Here is a 17259-nt window from a genome sequence, read left to right as displayed (position 1 = left end):
ATTGCCCAAGTGGCCACGGGCCTGGGGCTGCTACGTGCGGATCACGCGAAGCTGGCGGATCGGGTCAAGGATCATGACCAACTGTTGCTGGACCTGAAGCCCTCGGTGGTGACCGCGGAGCACAGGATTACAGACATTTTGGCCCGGCTGGACACTTTGGAACGGAGGGCGGAGGATGCCGAAGGCCGCAATAGGCGGAACAACGTGCGGGTCGTAGGCCTCCCGGAACGGATTGAGGGGGAGGATGCGGTGGCCTACATGGAGAACTGGTTCCGCACTGTGGTGGCGCCGGAGGGGCTTACTCCATTTTTCACTCTGGAGCGAGCCCACCGGGTGCCCGCTCGCCCGCCAGGGCTTGGCCGCCCCCCCCGTCCAATGGTGGTGCGGCTCCTCCATTACAAAGACCGAGACCTTCTCATCCAGCGGGCCAGGATGTCGGGCCCTTACGGGGTGGAGAACAGCAAGGTGACGATATTTCCGGACTACACGCAGGCGGTCCAGAAGGACAGGGCATCGTTCCTTGCTGTGAAGAAGGAGCTCAGGGAGGAAGGCATTCAGTACTCCTTGCTCTACCCGGCCAAGCTGCGGATTATCATGGATGGCACCACACACTTTTTCCATACTCCGGACGAAGTTTGGCACTGGCTTGAGTTGTACAGAGCGGGGACGGACAGGACACACCAAAGTAGGCGAGACCAGCCCAAGCAGCCCCGGGTGCGGCAGTCACAACGTATCAGGTCCCGCAACAGGCGCCAGCGGGAGAAGCGGGAGGCCCAAATGGCGGCGGAGAAGAGGAACGCACTCGCGGCAACGGCGGCCATTACAGGGTCGCAACAGAATAGTGAACGAGCCGAAACGGACTCGGGAGGAGAGGGCAGCAGAACAGGAGAGGAACTTTCGGAGGCAGAGAGCCAGAAGGGGCCGCCAGTGACCCCACAGACTTCGGACAATATTATCTGCGGCTAAGACAGACTTTGGTCTTGATCGGGACTTCATGGTAGGGTGATGTCCTGTTGCTGGAGGGCGGGTTGCCGGGTGGGGGAGCGGAGTGTATCTGAGGGGATGAAGGGCGGGCGCGGGCTCCGCTGGCTGGGGTCGGCGGCGACTCACCCCCCCTAGGCCCTTAAGGCCGACTGTGGTGGAGACCACAGGGTAAGTGTGCGAGCAGTTGGTTCGAGGTTTGGATGGGGGCGGCCACTGGGTTCGTATGCTCTGTCCTGGGGAGTGGGGGTTGGGGAATGTTTCAGTTTTAGGGTTGTTGGGGGGGGGGCAACTGCATTGGGGGGGTCATGGACCGTTGGAGTGTGAATTGGACTGTACGGACTTGGAATGGGGACATTACCTAATTTGAAATGCCTAACGTGGAATGTCCGGGGGCTGCGGACTATGGTGAAACGTCACAAAGTGCATGCATACCTGGTACGCAGGGGGGTTCAGATAGCTATGCTCCAGGAGACTCACCTCACGAAAAAAGAGTGCGCTGCCTTGCAGAAAAGATGGCGGGGCCAGGTTTTTGACACCACTTATTCAGCGTATGCCAGGGGGGTCTTGATCTGGGTGAGGGCGGGGATCCCCTTCCAGGTCCTGAATCAGGTAATAGATCCGGATGGCAGGTTTGTAGCGGTGGAGGGGAGACTGTATGGACGGGATGTGGTTTTATGTTGTGTTTATGCACCTATCACTGACCAAGGCCGATACTTTGATGGCCTCTCGGGGTCCTTGGCCTCTTTCCTGGCGGGTCCGATAGTATTAGGGGGGGACTTCAACTCAATTACGGATGTGGCTCTGGATAGGTCCCATCCCCCCCTGGTAGACTCTCCTGTGCGCAGGCTGGCCGCGCACAGGAAGGACTGGCAAGAACGGTGGGGGTTGCTGGATGTCTGGAGGGAGAGGCACAGGGGAACCAGGGATTACTCCTTTTATTCTGCCTTACATGATTTACATGTTAGGATTGATTCGGTGCTTTGTGGGGGCTCCCTAGCACCATTGATCACCCATGCTGAGTACCTTGCTAGGACGATATCTGATCATAACCCCCTGTTGGTGCATATTCAATGGCAGAGGGAGCGCTCAGTAATTCCAACATGGCGGCTTCGGCCGGAGACGCTAGAGGATTCTGTGTTCGACGATGCGGTCCGGCAGGGCATTGATAGTTATTTCGGTGTGAACGACGGAACGGCAACGAGCAGGTCTGTTGAATGGGATGCAATGAAAGTGGTGGTGAGAGGGGTGTGCCTGGGTAGGTTCTCGAATGCTCGAACGACTGTGCTGAATGACCTAATGAAAGCGGAGGAGACTTTGAGGGACCTGGAACGCCGCAGGCCAACTGGGCCTGATTTACAGGCCCAGTTACTGGACGCGAAGGAAGTGGTAGCCGCGGAGACGGAACGTTTGAGATGCTATGATTACAAGCAGTACATGATTAGGGCGCACGCAGAAAGGGACAAGGTGGGTACCCTCTTGGCCAGATTAGCTAGCCCGGAACTTAGGGGTTGCCCGATCCTCAGCATTATTGACGCACAGGGAGAGATGGTGTACTCTCAGGCAGCTGTAGTGGACCGCTTTCGGGGTTACTATGAGGAATTGTACCGGAGTCAGCTGGGAGTGGGGGTGCAGGACATCGTGGAGTACCTGGGGGAGAGGCCGCTTTCGGTCTTGGACGAGGGCGACGCGAAGGACCTGGGTAGCCCGATCACGCTAACGGAAATTCGAGTGGCTATCAAACATATGGCCCGTAACAAGGCACCAGGGGTGGACGGACTCCCAATCGAGTTCTATCAGCACTATGTAGACGCTCTGGCGCCCAGGCTGCTGGTGGTATATACGGAGGCCTTCGAGAAGGGGGGGTTGCCTGCCTCCATGCGGGAGGCCTTGATAGTACCACTCCTCAAGCCTGGCCGGGATGCCGCGGACGTGAGGTCTTATCGCCCACTGTCCATGCTGACGGTGGATTACAAGATCCTGAGTCGCATCCTAGCCACTAGACTGGCCCCGCACATGACGGGCCTGGTGCACAGGGACCAGGCCGGGTTTATACCCACGAGGAGCACGGCGATGAATATCCGCCGCCTAGTGGGAATAATGGACGCCATCTTGGAAGGGGAGGGGTCGCCAGCGGTACTGTCCGTGGATATTGAGAAGGCCTTCGATAGTTTGGAATGGCCTTTCCTGGATGGAGTGCTGGAGCGGTTTGGCATGGGCGATGGGTTTAGGAGGTGGACGAGGGTCTTGTATAACTCGGCGACGGCGAGGGTACGATTGGGCGGCCTGGTATCCGCCGCGTATCCGGTGGGCAGGGGAACACGACAGGGATGCTCTCTCTCCCCTCTATTGTTTGCCCTGGCGATGGAACCCTTGGCGGTCCATGCGAGGTCCGGCGACCGTTATGCGGGAGTAGTGGGGGATGGGCAATGGCATTATATATCGCTTTATGCGGATGACCTGCTCCTGTACCTAGCAGACACCTCGGGGGCATTGGTCGGAGCGATGGCTCTGCTGTCCGAGTTCGGCCGATTGTCGGGCCTTAAGGTCAATTGGGCAAAGACCTGCGTGTTTCCGCTGAGAGCGGGATCGCCAACCCCTAGCAGCGACCTGGGTGTGACGTGGGAGCCCTCTTGCATCGTCTACTTGGGTGTCCGCATCTACCACTCGGCCGCCGACCTCCTGGAGGGCAACATTGGCCGTTGTGTCCGGTCACTGCGGGATAGCTTGTCTTTCTGGTCGACCCTACCGCTGACAGTCCTGGGCAGGATAGCATTGTTGAAAATGGTGGCGCTCCCGCGCTTCCTTTATTATTTCCGAACGCTACCGGTTTGGATTCCCCAGGGGGTGTTTAGGGACCTGCGGTCAATGATTATTGGCTTTCTGTGGGGGCATGGTCGTCGCAGGGTAGCCTTGAGCACGCTCCTTCGCCCCAAGCTGGAGGGGGGCATGGCTGTACCCGATTTTGAGCTATATTATTTAGCAGCGCAGTTGCAGGTCCTAACGCAGAATGTAGCCAGGGTGTTCCGGGGGCCGGAGGAAGACCGGGGTCGGGGGATACAGCGCCACGTGCTGTCGTACATCATTATGCAGCAACGGCTCGAATTACGGGCCCTCACCATGGAGGAGCGGACGCTCCGGCTGTGCGGGCAGAGGAGCCTTCGGAGAGCGAGAGCATCGCGGCCTTATGCCCCGGAGATCCCGATCGGGATGTTGACAGCTTTGCCGCACGGAGGGGACTGGTCCCCGCTGATGGATTGGGAGGACGCGGGGTTGCAGGTGGTGGGTGACTTGTATATAGATGGGGCGTTGGCACCGTTCGACGTGCTCCGGGACCAGTTCGGACTGCCTGAAGGGGGCTTCCTACTGCACGCGGCTATAGTGGCTGCCGTGCAAAAGCACTGGAAGGAGGGGCTCCTGGAACCCGCGACGACTATGGCATGCCAATATGTGGTGATGGTGGCTGGTACATTCAAAGCTGTGACGTGCCTCCACAACAGGATGCTGAATGATGGGCTGGAACCACTCCATGGGCTCAAGGCTAAGTGGGAGGAGAGCGTTGGCCGACCCATACCGGATACAGCATGGGGCCATATCCTGCGACGCACGTGGAAGGGCACTAGGAATGCGCGCTTTCAGCAGGTCCATTTTTATATGCTCCATAGGGCCTACCTAACTCCAGAAAAACTACAGCGGCACTTTAGGGTGCCGGATGCCTGTTGCCCCCGGTGCTCGTCCCTAGGGGCGGACATGGACCACTTGTTTTGGGGGTGTCCGCAACTGGGAACTTATTGGGCGGAGGTAGGGGACCTCCTGAATGAAGTGACTGACAGGGAGGTAGACTTCGACATGGCGACGTGTCTATTGCTCTGGTTCCCACATACTAAGCACACCAGGGTGACCAGTAAATTTATAGATCTGGGTCTGATATTGGCTCAAAGGGAAATATCGTGGCACTGGAAGGCCAGGGGGGGTCCCTCATTGCGTAGGTGGAAGAATGAGTTGCTGCGATGGTCTGACTGCGAGAGCGTGCTCCGGATGAAGCAAGCAGTGAAGCGGGGCGAACACAGGAGTATGACATCACGCACTGTAGTGGAACCATCCAGTTCAGTAGAGCGAAGCACGCACCTTAGCAGTTGCCAGGGGGGGGGGCGTTGGGGGGGTTAGTTGTAGGGGGGGTTGGGGAGGGCCGGAAGCCGTTGGAGGGTTGCTGGTGGAGGCCTGGATCTACTGGGACTGGGGGTATTGAGTGGCGGGCGGATTGAGTGGTTGGAACGGCCTGGCACGAAGGCCCGAATAGCCTAGAGCAGGCCCCGATGGGGGCGAATACGTTGATACCTCGGAGTTGGCTGACGGGACTGTTGTTGCGGGTGGGGGGGTAAAAGCAGATACTTAAAACGACCTTTCGCCAGGGTCCCAATGGGACGTACACTGTGTTGTGCTCCTCCGGAGCGATCTGATATGCCGCCCGGCCTCCGGGATGCGGGCTGAATGGCTGTGTACAATTGTGAACTGTTACTAGTGGGAGGGGCCCACAACTGTACTGGCTGATTACTTTTTTCCTGCTGTTTATAACTCTGCAATAAAAATATATTAAAAAAAAAAAAAAAAAAAAAAAAAAAAAAATGAGAGGGGCTAAGTGCATCAACAGTCCATGGCACAGAACAGGTACATCTGAGGCAGCACATAAGAGGGGCTAAGTGCATCAACAGTCCATGGCAAAGAACAGAGCAGGTACATCTGAGGCAGCACAGGAGAGGGGATAAGTGCATCAACAGGCCATGGCACAAAACAGGTACATCTGAGGCAGCACATGAGAGTGGCTAAGTGCATCAACAGTCCATGGCACAGAACAGGTGCATCTGAGGCAGCACATGAGAGTGGCTAAGTGCATCAAAAGTCCATGGCAAAGAACAGAGCAGGTACATCTCAGGCAGCACATGAGAGGGGCAACGAGCATCAACAGTCCATGGCACAGAGCAGGTACATCTGAGGCAGCACATGAGAGGGGCTAAGTGCATCAACAATCCATGGCACAGAACAGGTACATCTGAAGCAGCACATGAGTGTGTCATGCGCCCCGTCCCATGGACATTATTAATGCAAGGGTGGTTACAATGGACAATCCAGACACCAAGTACAATGACATGTGAGTGATGGGAACTGCACATCACAGCACAGAATCAGGTGGACTGATTGACCTAGTAGCTTCGGACACAGTGGCAGGATCTGATACAGGATTGGGAGATACAGCCACAGTACCAGCGGCTGACACATGAGCCATAGGCCCGGACACACTGCCAGCACCAGAAACAGGAGTGTGAGACACAGCCACAGCTTTAGTGACTGACACATGAGCCATAGACCCAGACACACTACCAGCACCAGAAACAGGAGTGTGAGACACAGCCACAGATCTAGTGACTGACACATGAGCCATAGACCCAGACACACTGCCAGCACCAGAAACAGGAGTGTGAGACACAGCCAAAGCTCTAGTGACTGACTCATGAGCCAAAGACCCAGACACACTGCCAGCACCAGAAACAGGAGTGTGAGACACAGCCACAGCTCTTGTGACTGACACATGAACCATAGACCCAGACACACTCCCAGCACCAGAAACAGGAGTGTGAGACACAGCCACAGATGTAGTGACTGACTCATGAGCTGTAGACCCAGACACACCGCCAGCACCAGATACAGGAGTGTGAGAAACAGCCACAGATCTAGTGACTTACACATGCATCTGAGACATGAGAGTGGCGGACACACACAGTAGCAGTACCTGAAACAGTAGAGGGCACAACTGACACAGTGCTACTACATGAGGAATGACAGCGAACAACAGACACAGTGCCACTATCTGATACATGAGAGTGAACTGCAGCTGACCCACTAGGACCACTGAAATGATGAGCCACAGGACTGTATGGGACAGGAGGCAGGGTGGCTCTGGGAGCTGGGGACAGCTGTACTGGAGCGACATTGGGGTGGTCGGGTGTCACTGGTTTGTGTCTCCATTTCTTTGGGATTTGTAAGGGCACCCTGGACATGACTGGACTGGTAAGTGGTGCGGGCTCATCTGAAACGTCACCCATCAAAGGTGGATCATGTTCTGGTGGTGGTCTGCTCTCAGGGGATGTGCTGGACCCTGCTTGACACTTACTCTGGCCCTGCCTTCTGCCCTCTGTATCATGTGTAATTGGGGATGCAACAACAGTGTACTCCTTCCTCTGCTTCACCGGGGTGTGGATGGGAGTAGAGGTATGGGGGGACTCCACCTCTGACACATGTGGTGTACGTTCCTTCACCAACACCAGCTTCAGGGGATGCAGGGGTGATGTATGCCTGTCCTTGGTGGATGTCCTGTGAATGGGAGAAGCCTTGACCATGGGAGGTTCCTTGGCCGTGGGAGACGCCTGGGCCCTAGGAGGAGTCCTGTCTTTGGAAAGTGCCTTATCCATGGGCGGTGCTCTGTCCCTGGGAGTTGCCCTGTTCTTTGTAATGTCCTTGTCTTTGGGAGTGTCCCTGGCCTTGGGAGTTGTCCAGTCCTTTGTAGTGTCCTTGTCCTTGGGAGTGTCCCTGGCCTTGGGAGGTGGCCTGTCCTTTGTAGTGTCCTTGTCCTTGGGAGTGTCCCTGGCCTTGGGAGTTGCTCTGTCCTTTGTAGTGTCCTTGTCCTTGGGAGTGTCCCTGGCCTTGGGAGTTGCCCTGTCCTTTGTAGTGTCCTTGTCCTTGGGAGTGTCCCTGGCCTTGGGAGTTGCCCTATCCTTTGTAGTGTCCTTGTCCTTGGGAGTGTCCCTGGCCTTGGGAGGTTCCCTGTCCTTTGTAGTGTCCTTGTCCTTGGGAGTGTCCCTGTCCTTGGGAGGTGCCCTTGCCTTGGGAGTACCTTTTGGGAGGGATGCCTGTGTTACATGTGAATCCCTGTCCCCCAACACCCCTTGAGGATCCTGTGTGTCAACTCCAGGGTAGCTGATGTCGTGTTCTGTGAAAGATTTCCCTGTCCTAGGGGTTGGTGTCTGTTGCCTCGTGCCCTGCCTTGCTGCCTGTGTCTGCTGCTAGTGCAATACCCAGAAAATGAGGCCTGGTCAGAAATGTCACTCTCCCCTGAGACATCAAGTGGTGTAGATAGGGGAACTGTAGTAGAACCGTGTCCATGCGACTGTTGAATGGCTGCAGACACTGTGTTGGAAAATGACTGAACTGTTCTGTAGAGACCAGCAACATCGCCATGCATCCCCTTCATGAATGCTACCACCTGCCCCAACTTCCTATCGGGGTCTAGGAATGCATTGATCATGTTGGTCTGCCCTACACACAGCTGTCGCAGCAGGTTAACTGCCTCAGCACAATGGGCAGTTTGTGTCACAGGGGCAGGGGCAGCGGTTCCTGTATCGAAGGCCACTCTGCTCCCCCTACTCTGACAAGCACGAGCAGTACTTGTTGCAGTTGGTGGCAGTGTGGGCCCAGTGTGCTGTGTACCGACTGAAGGTGTAGATTGCCCACCCCCTGTGTCTACCAACAGTGCTGACTCACCACCACTGTCTGAAGATGAGGACAATGGTGTCTCCACATGTGAGTCCTCAGGGACAGTTCTGTCCCCCTCTCCTGGGCTGCTCTCTTCAGTCTCAGTCTGCGTGCGTGTGATCTCTGATGCGGATGCATTGCCACCACTAAGCTCCGTCGTTTGTGGGTCAGTGCCCTCGGCCAAAGCTGAAAGTGAGAGAAAAGAGGTATACCTAAGTGCCACACTCACGTACTCCAAATTACAAAATCAAAACTTCCTTGACTGCTGACCAACATGTAGCACCCATCCTGCAAACGAACCACCCCTACCAGACATCCTCATGTCAAAGAACCGGGGGTGCCTGTGACACATGTACATCAAACAAACAGGGCAACTGCATGCTGACCATCACACATGTGATGCCATGGGACCACAGACCTCAACGGCATGTCCTGGGACCCTGCACTACAATGCAACTGGTATGTCCACCTGGCTGACATGATTGCTAACGCTCACTCTGCTAATGACACCAACATGCAAATGCAGCACAACATACACACCACGGATGTCACTACTGTGTCTGAGCAGCAATACATGCATGCACTCACAAGTCACAAACCCATTCAGTCTGCTTACCGCTAGTTTGCTGCTGCTCCCCTCTCAACCGGGCGGACAGGTCAGGATGCGTCACAGCTATGATACGGAGCATTAGAGGGGTCATGGTACGTCGTGCAAGCCGGCCTGATCAGGGAATGAGCCCCAGTGTCATCTTTGCCACATTCTTGCGGGGCCTGGAGATGTCGTCCCACCGCATGTGGCAGTGTGTGTGTCACCTATTGCACACCCCCACTGCCCGTACATCACGTGCTATGGTCCTCCACATGGCCTTGCAAAGGTGCAGCTTGACCTACCATGATGGAAGTCATGAGGGGGCCATTCACACAGATAGGAGCAACACGTATCTTTCAGCAGCCATGCACAATACAACACATGTGAAGGTCCCACAGCACACCGCCAAGATTGCAGAAGCCAGGAGTCAGTGACCACCTCATGCACACCAACATGTCCCCCACTGCACTTACCACTTGTCCGGGGGCACCGTAGAGCCGTTCATAGTGGTGGAGCACACCGTCCACAAGGACCTCCAGCTCCGCTGCCGTGAAGGGACGAGACCGGATCTCTCGAACTCTCGGCATGGCAAGGTCCAGGACTGTGGCACAACAGCAGCAGTTGTTGGAGTTCTCAGCAGCAGCAGGTAGAGGTGATGGGTGCAGGCAGCAGTTGTTGGATTGCTCAGCAGCAGGTAGAGGGGATGGGTGCAGGCAGCAGTTGGTGAATTGCGCAGCAGCAGCAGGTAGAGGTGATGGGTGCAGGCAGCAGTGGCTGTAAGCAGTGGATGTGTGCTGCTGAAATTCACACATTTATAGGGCCCTGAGCTTATATCAGTGGCACACGTCTGCAGCAATTGGTTGTCCCGGGCTGCTTCATTCAAAATGAGCCAATGACTGACCCTGCTGTGGCTGTGCACAGCTTCCGCTATTTTTGAAATCGCTTACGCGTCCGTAGTTACCTGTTTCCATTGGCTACATGTGCAAGGTCCATCACGGTCACACCACCCCAAACCGCATGTGCGCGCTACCGTGACAGTGCATCTTTTGAAAATCATCACTCACTGGTATTGCAATGGCGGAGCACACATTCCGCGGGGGCGGGGCAGGCTAACACATAAATTTGAATGTGCAAGTGGAAATGGCAGTTGGTATCCCCGCTTTCAGTCACATAGCAGCACACACCGCAGACCGCCGGGTGCGGGCGGTGACCCACCGCAGGGTGCGGGCGGTGGGTTACTGCCCTGTATTTTGATGTTACCCTGGCTTGATTAGACATTGCCGGTCACCCACCGCTGGGTGCGGGCCGGTCACCCACCGCCGTGTACAGGCAGTGGGTGACCACCCTGTGTATTGATGTTACCCTGGCATGGATGGCCATGTCCGGTCACCCACCGTCGTGTGCGGGCGGTGGGTGACTGCCCTGTATTTTGATGTTACCCTGGCTTGATTAGACATTGCCGGTCACCCACTGCTGGGTGCGGGCCGGTCACCCACCGCCGTGTACAGGCAGTGGGTGACCACCCTGTGTATTGATGTTACCCTGGCATTGATGGCCATGGCCGGTCACCCACCACCGTGTGCGGGTGGTGGGTGACCACCTTGTGTATTGATGTTACCCTAGCATGGATTACCATGGCTGGTCACCCACCACTGGGTGCGGAAGGTCACCCACCGCCCGTACCTGGCAGTGGGTGACCTTCCGCACCCGGCGGTGGGTGACCACCGCACCCGGTGGTCGATGACCGGCCACGGCCATCCATGCCAGGGTAACATCAATACACAGGGCAGTCACCCACTGCCCACACATGGCGGTGGGTGACCGCACGCACCCGGCGGTCTGCGGTGTGTGCTGCTATGTGACAGAAAGGAGGGATACCAACTGCCGTTTCCACTTGCACATTCAAATGTATGCGTGCTCCGCCATTGCGATGCCAGTGAGTGATGATTTTCAAAAGATGCTCCGTCGCGGTAGTGCACACATGCGGTTGGCGGGGTGTGACCGTGATGGTCCTTGACCATGCAGCAAATATTACCCACAATTGCAGTATCAGGGATCATCTTCTGTGTTGGCGGAAGGCGTACCCGGATGCCGTGTGTACATACACTGCATGTCTCCACACACATGTAATGTTGTAGGTGTACATGTGTGTCAGGCAATGTCCGGAATGCGTCAAGAATCCTTATGTCATGTCAATGGGCCGTGTCCACATGTCTCATTTATGTCCATTAGCGGCATGTGTGGTCATACTATTGACCTTGCCAGTGGTTAACAATGGCCAGAGATGTGAGCCCAAGTTGCGTCAGATGTGCATGGCTATGTGGTGACGTCTTGGTTTTGAGTTCACACGTTTCTAATTGTACACATCTACACAGTACATTAAGGCTGTGTACCCACATTTTGAAGCAGTTGTGAGTGTGTGGTTTGTGTGTGCAAGTAGCAATGATGGAGGTATACATGCATTCTGTGTATGCGTCTGTGTGTCGCCTGTTGTATGTCCATGCCTGTCATGTGAGGAGGCACAGCATTGTAGGTGGGGTCATGGGTGCATGAAGACAAGGAGGGTGTGTTCCATATTCATGTTGTGTGCACGTCCATGTGTGTCTGTGGTGATGCTTGTCCACACATGGGCCCTCAGTCATGTGATGTTGGCTGTTCTTTCAACATGTGTGCACGTACCATTGGACATGTTTGCACACAGAATGATGTTTGTGGGTGAACATTGTGTGTGTAGTTAGCTGTAGTGCCTTATATTTTGGTCATGTCGCACATACAATCACTGTATGCAACATGTATTATTTGAATTGTGTTGGTCAAGATGTGATAGTTTGGCACAGCTGTGCGGTGTTGGTCAATTGACATCAGCTCCCATCTACACCCACACAGGAGGACTCCAAATGTGCATCGACCAAACACTGTGCTGGAGGACATGGTTGAAGAGGAGGTAATCCGCAAATTCCAGCTTGACCGACCGGCATTGCAGGACCTTGTAGCCAAATTGGCACCTCATCTGCAGCCACGCAGGCCATATCCAGGAGCAATTACACCCACAGCAAAGGTGATAACGGCACTTCACTTCTTCGCGACAGGCACTTTCCAGTACACATTTGGTCATGCCGGGGGGATGTCCCAATCCATGTTCAGCAGGGTACTGCAGGATTTGCTGGAAGCCATGATGCATTACAAGGATGATTACATCCATTTCCCACATCCGGCAGAGCTGACTGCAGTGAAAGGGGACTTCTCTGCCCTGGGCCAGATTCCACACGTAGTGGGTTCCATTGATGGCACACATATTGGTCTGATTCCACCCCACACACGTGAACCCGTCTATCGCAATTGGAAACACTACCATTCTATCAATGTGCAAGTGGTGTGCCTGGCTGACAACATCATCTCCCATGTGTGTGCCAGATTTCCCGGGTCCGAACATGACTCCCACATCCTGCGGAGCAGCATTGTCCCCCAACTGATGGCTGAACTGCATCAAGAACATGCGTGGCTTGTAGGTGAGTGTGCTGTGATGACTACTGTGTTGTATGTGTGCCATGCTGTTCCCACCAATCCTGGTAATGATGTATGTGTCTGTCATCCACCCACCTAGGCGACTCTGCGTATCTAAACCGTCCGTGGCTGCTAAACCCCCTACGGAATCCTACCTCCCCAGGTGAAATGTGCTATAATGAGGCCCATGAGAAGGCATGTCGGGTGGTGGAACGTACATTTGGACTGCTGAAGTCTAGGTTTCGCTGTCTGGATAAAACCGGAGGGGCCCTGCCATACTCACCCGGCAAAGTATGCAATATAGTGATTGCCTGCTGCATGCTCCACAACCTGGCCTTACGCAAGAATATTGAACTGATCATGGAACCTGCAGACCAACAGGTTGCTCCGCCTCCCATACCACCCATGTCCAGTGATGAGTATCGTGGGGAGGAGGAAGGTGTGGGCCAGAGGCGTCAGCTCATTGCTCGCTACTTTCCTTAAATGTGAGTAACTACCTCTTGTGCTGCTGTTCAATGCGTTTCTTAGTCTAACAAGGGCACCCAAACAGTTGGCTAAGGACCGTGGGGAATTATGTTTTCAAAAGACAGTGGTCCTTAGCTTATTCAAATCAAAAGTGTGAATAAAATATAGGCCATAATAGGATTCTATATTTGTCCACTGTCCAGCCGGACAGGTTATTTATTTGAACAATGAGAAACAATTAAATCATGTTTTAGGCACAGTCCTGTACCTTACTCTGGAAGGACAAACAACACATAGGAAGAAAAAGTTTCACAGGCAAAAGAGAGCAGTACTGGCCACTTTCAAATCAATATTCTATTAAAGGTTTTGCCAGGAAGTGCTACACACAACTGAAATACAACACAACGGCTAGGTTGTGAGAGCACTATATTAGTCGACATTTCGAACCACTTTTGTTCTAGTTACACGGGATCATCATCAGGACTAGGAGTGAAAATACATGTAATACAACCGCCGGTTAGGGAGGAAGAGAAAGGAAGGGAAAAGCAAAAAATGGTAGCCAATGGCTGAATTAGAAAGAGGGTACTCCATCATGACAAGCAGTCCAACTTCTTTGTTCATTTACAATTAATTCGGAACCAGCTTAGCGTGTTTTAATAAGTGTTTGGAGCAAGGTGAGAGTAACAGGCTTTCATACCTAGGTGCGTAAGTGACTGGTGATTACACTTGGTTTCTCCATTAGGCGGTGTCTACTCTGACAGCGCGGTTCACACCAATTCCTTTAGGTGGAATCGCCAACACTACCCATAAAAAGAGCCTACTAATGGGTAAGCCTATGGTCCGGATCTCTTTTAGAAATATATTCACCTCAACCCCCAAAAAACACGGTATGAATGCACACAGTTGCTCATTCACTAAGCATGGATTCTCTTAGATCATGGCATGTAATTGATAAGAGCATCAATCTTGATATTTGTTGTGGTCCTTTGACTGTAACACAGACACCGATTCAGAAAAGGGGGTGGTGATGAACAGATTGTCTGAATTAAGCAGACCACTCTTACCCAGTCCAAAGATCAGGGCTTGATCCATCACCGTTATTTATCTCACTGCACCATCCCAGCTCAGAACCTGGCTATATGCAAATCAGTCTGTCCCTGGCCCAGTGCATCATGGGAACAGGGCAGACTAAACTACCAAGCCAATTCTTCACCAGAAAGGAGACAAGCTACCGGGGACCGGTTTCTGGCATTTCAGCCTTCTTCGGCCCGGCATGCTTGAATCCTGATGGTGCAGTGAGAAAGGGACTCATGTCTGAGTATACCCTGCCACACCTATAGTGGCCAAAAACGATTCAGAAAAGGGGGTGGTGATGAACAGATTGTCTGAATTAAGCAGACCACTCTTACCCAGTCCAAAGATCAGGGCTTTTTGTCCACCATAAGCGTGGAAGGGTATACTCAGATGTGAGTCCCTAGCTCATTGCACCATAAGGATTCAAGCAAGCCGGGCCGAAGACGGCTGAAATGCCAGAAACCGGTCCCCGGTAGCTTGTTTCCTTCCCAGTATAAGAATTGGCTTGGTAGTTTGGTCTGCCCTGTTCCCATGATGCACTGGGCCAGGGTCAGACTAATTTGCATATAGCCAAGTTCTGTGCTGGGATGGTGCAGTGAGCTAAAAAACGGTGATGGATTAAGCCCTGATCTTTGGACTGGGTAAGAGTGGTCTGCTTAATTCAGACATTCTGTTCATCACCACCCCCCTTTTCTGAATCATTTTTGTCCACCATAAGCGTGGAAGGGTATACTCAGATGTGAGTCCCTAGCTCATTGCACCATCAGGATTCAAGCAAGCCGGGCCAAAGACGGCTGAAATGCCAGAAACCGGTCCCCGGTAGCTTGTTTCCTTCCCAGTACAAGAATTGGCTTGGTAGTTTGGTCTGCCCTGTTCCCATGATGCACTGGGCCAGGGTCAGACTAATTTGCATATAGCCAAGTTCTGAGCTGGGATGGTGCAGTGAGCTAAAAAACGGTGATGGATTAAGCCCTGATCTTTGGACTGGGTAAGAGTGGTCTGTTTAATTCAGACATTCTGTTCATCACCACCCCCCTTTTCTGAATCATTTTTGTCCACCATAAGCGTGGAAGGGTATACTCAGATGTGAGTCCCTAGCTCATTGCACCATCAGGATTCAAGCAAGCCGGGCCGAAGACGGCTGAAATGCCAGAAACGGGTCCCCGGTAGCTTGTTTCCTTCCCAGTATAAGAATTGGCTTGGTAGTTTGGTCTGCCCTGTTCCCATGATGCACTGGGCCAGGGTCAGACTAATTTGCATATAGCCAAGTTCTGAGCTGGGATGGTGCAGTGAGCTAAAAAACGGTGATGGATTAAGCCCTGATCTTTGGACTGGGTAAGAGTGGTCTGCTTAATTCAGACATTCTGTTCATCACCACCCCCCTTTTCTGAATCATGTAACACAGACACCAGCATTTTTTCATTCTACTTTTTTCCAGTGTCTATGGTGGTTTTCCGTTAATTCTCCCATTAGCTGCCGGTGTACTGCTTTTAATTTGCTTGCTACAAAATGCTTGCACATTCTGTGCCCCACGTCAATCTGCCCCGGCTGCTCCACCTTTGTGACCGGATGCTTGATTACTATGGATCACTGCCTCTGGCTACTTTGAGTGTGGCGTATGGTATGTCTTTCCGGTTTACATGTGTGCAGCCAGTTTTCTATTGGCTGGATTGTAGTTTTGAATGGGCTCTGGATTGTGTCTCTGCAATACGGTGTATCCTAACCTGGATTATGATCTACTAATGAGTTCCTTAGTTGCTCTTGAACTAGACTGTTCTGGTGTCGAGATTATGGCCTGTGCAGCGGCGCTTGCAGTCCTTGGCAATAGGAATATATGGACTGCAGCCCATGACTTTCTGGCACGCAGTCATCTCAAAGAACACCCGAGTTGTCTTCTGATGGTGCTAGAGGCTCCGGCTGTTGAAGAACATATGTGTTCTTTTCCGTTAATGAATTGGATGGCTGAAATGTTCACTGATGGTAACAATGACTTCCTATTGGAGGCAGTTGCTGTGCCTATATACACTGTTGTATTGAAGTGACAATTCTTTTCCAAATTCATAGACACGTAATGGACTCATGACATATTTTTTCTGCTTTGCTTCATTTTTGCTACACGTTATATGTGTTTGACACTATATATTTTTTTTTGGTTACTAATTCAGAATTGACTCCCAATTATCTAGTTTTTCAAAATTTTGAACTTGGTTCTGTCTCTTTCGAACTTGAACGCTGCGTTCTAAAAATTGCCCCCACTTCTTGTGCCTTCTCCGATCAAGGGAGGGTGTAGTGAGGGCTGGGCCTTGTCTGTGCACATTGCTATGTTAGCATAGGCTTATTAGTGGTATAAAGACCTTTTTACCTTTTTCTGCTTTTTGCACACAACACTGCATAGCTGTTATTGTATGTTAGGCTGCGTGAAATACTTCACATGAGAAAGGCTTGTTTTCGGCATCCATAGACTTACATTGTGACCTTAGGCTGCACAGTGAGTGCTAAAGCCTCCAAGGTTATCATAACACGGTAGCTGTTGTTCGGGCTGATCGGCTCACGTTTTAGAAATAACATACATGCAGCTGTAAGCCAATGGAGATTCTGGCGCCTTTAATATTGCACTGTAGGCATGATTTCAGGCACTTGGAAGAATCCCGTTTTTCCAGAGAGACAGAGAGCTTTTGCAGATCCTGATGTGATTTACTCCTGCTGATCTTGGAGGTATAGGGTACCCCACACAAGTCTAAGATACCTTCTATATTTTATTAAATATAGTTCCTTGCTAGGGAGGGTTAATCACTAGGCACTATAAGACCTGTTTTCACCATCATTGTAAAATGATCTCTCCTTTTGTGTTTTATGAAATTATAACAATGCTGATCATATTATTCCTAATCATATGTCTGCTTATGTTAGCAAAGATACTGCATCTTAAAGCACGTTGTTAAAATAAATATTTTAACCTTTCCAATGTCTCTTTTTACTCCTGTTGTGGACTGGTATGAGGGTATAACGAAAGAGTGTTCTTGCTTCCCACCATTCCTGAGTATAAAATAAGTCTCATGATCTGGGTTGTCTAATCATTGGTTCCTTTGCTGTAGGATGAAGAGCTAATGTGACACTGA

The sequence above is a fragment of the Lissotriton vulgaris genome, chromosome 6, assembly GCF_964263255.1.
Source record: "Lissotriton vulgaris chromosome 6, aLisVul1.2, whole genome shotgun sequence".
Taxonomy (NCBI): Eukaryota; Metazoa; Chordata; class Amphibia; order Caudata; family Salamandridae; genus Lissotriton; species Lissotriton vulgaris.
The sequence above is the reverse complement of the archived record's forward strand: the minus strand, read 5'-3'. Positions refer to the sequence as shown.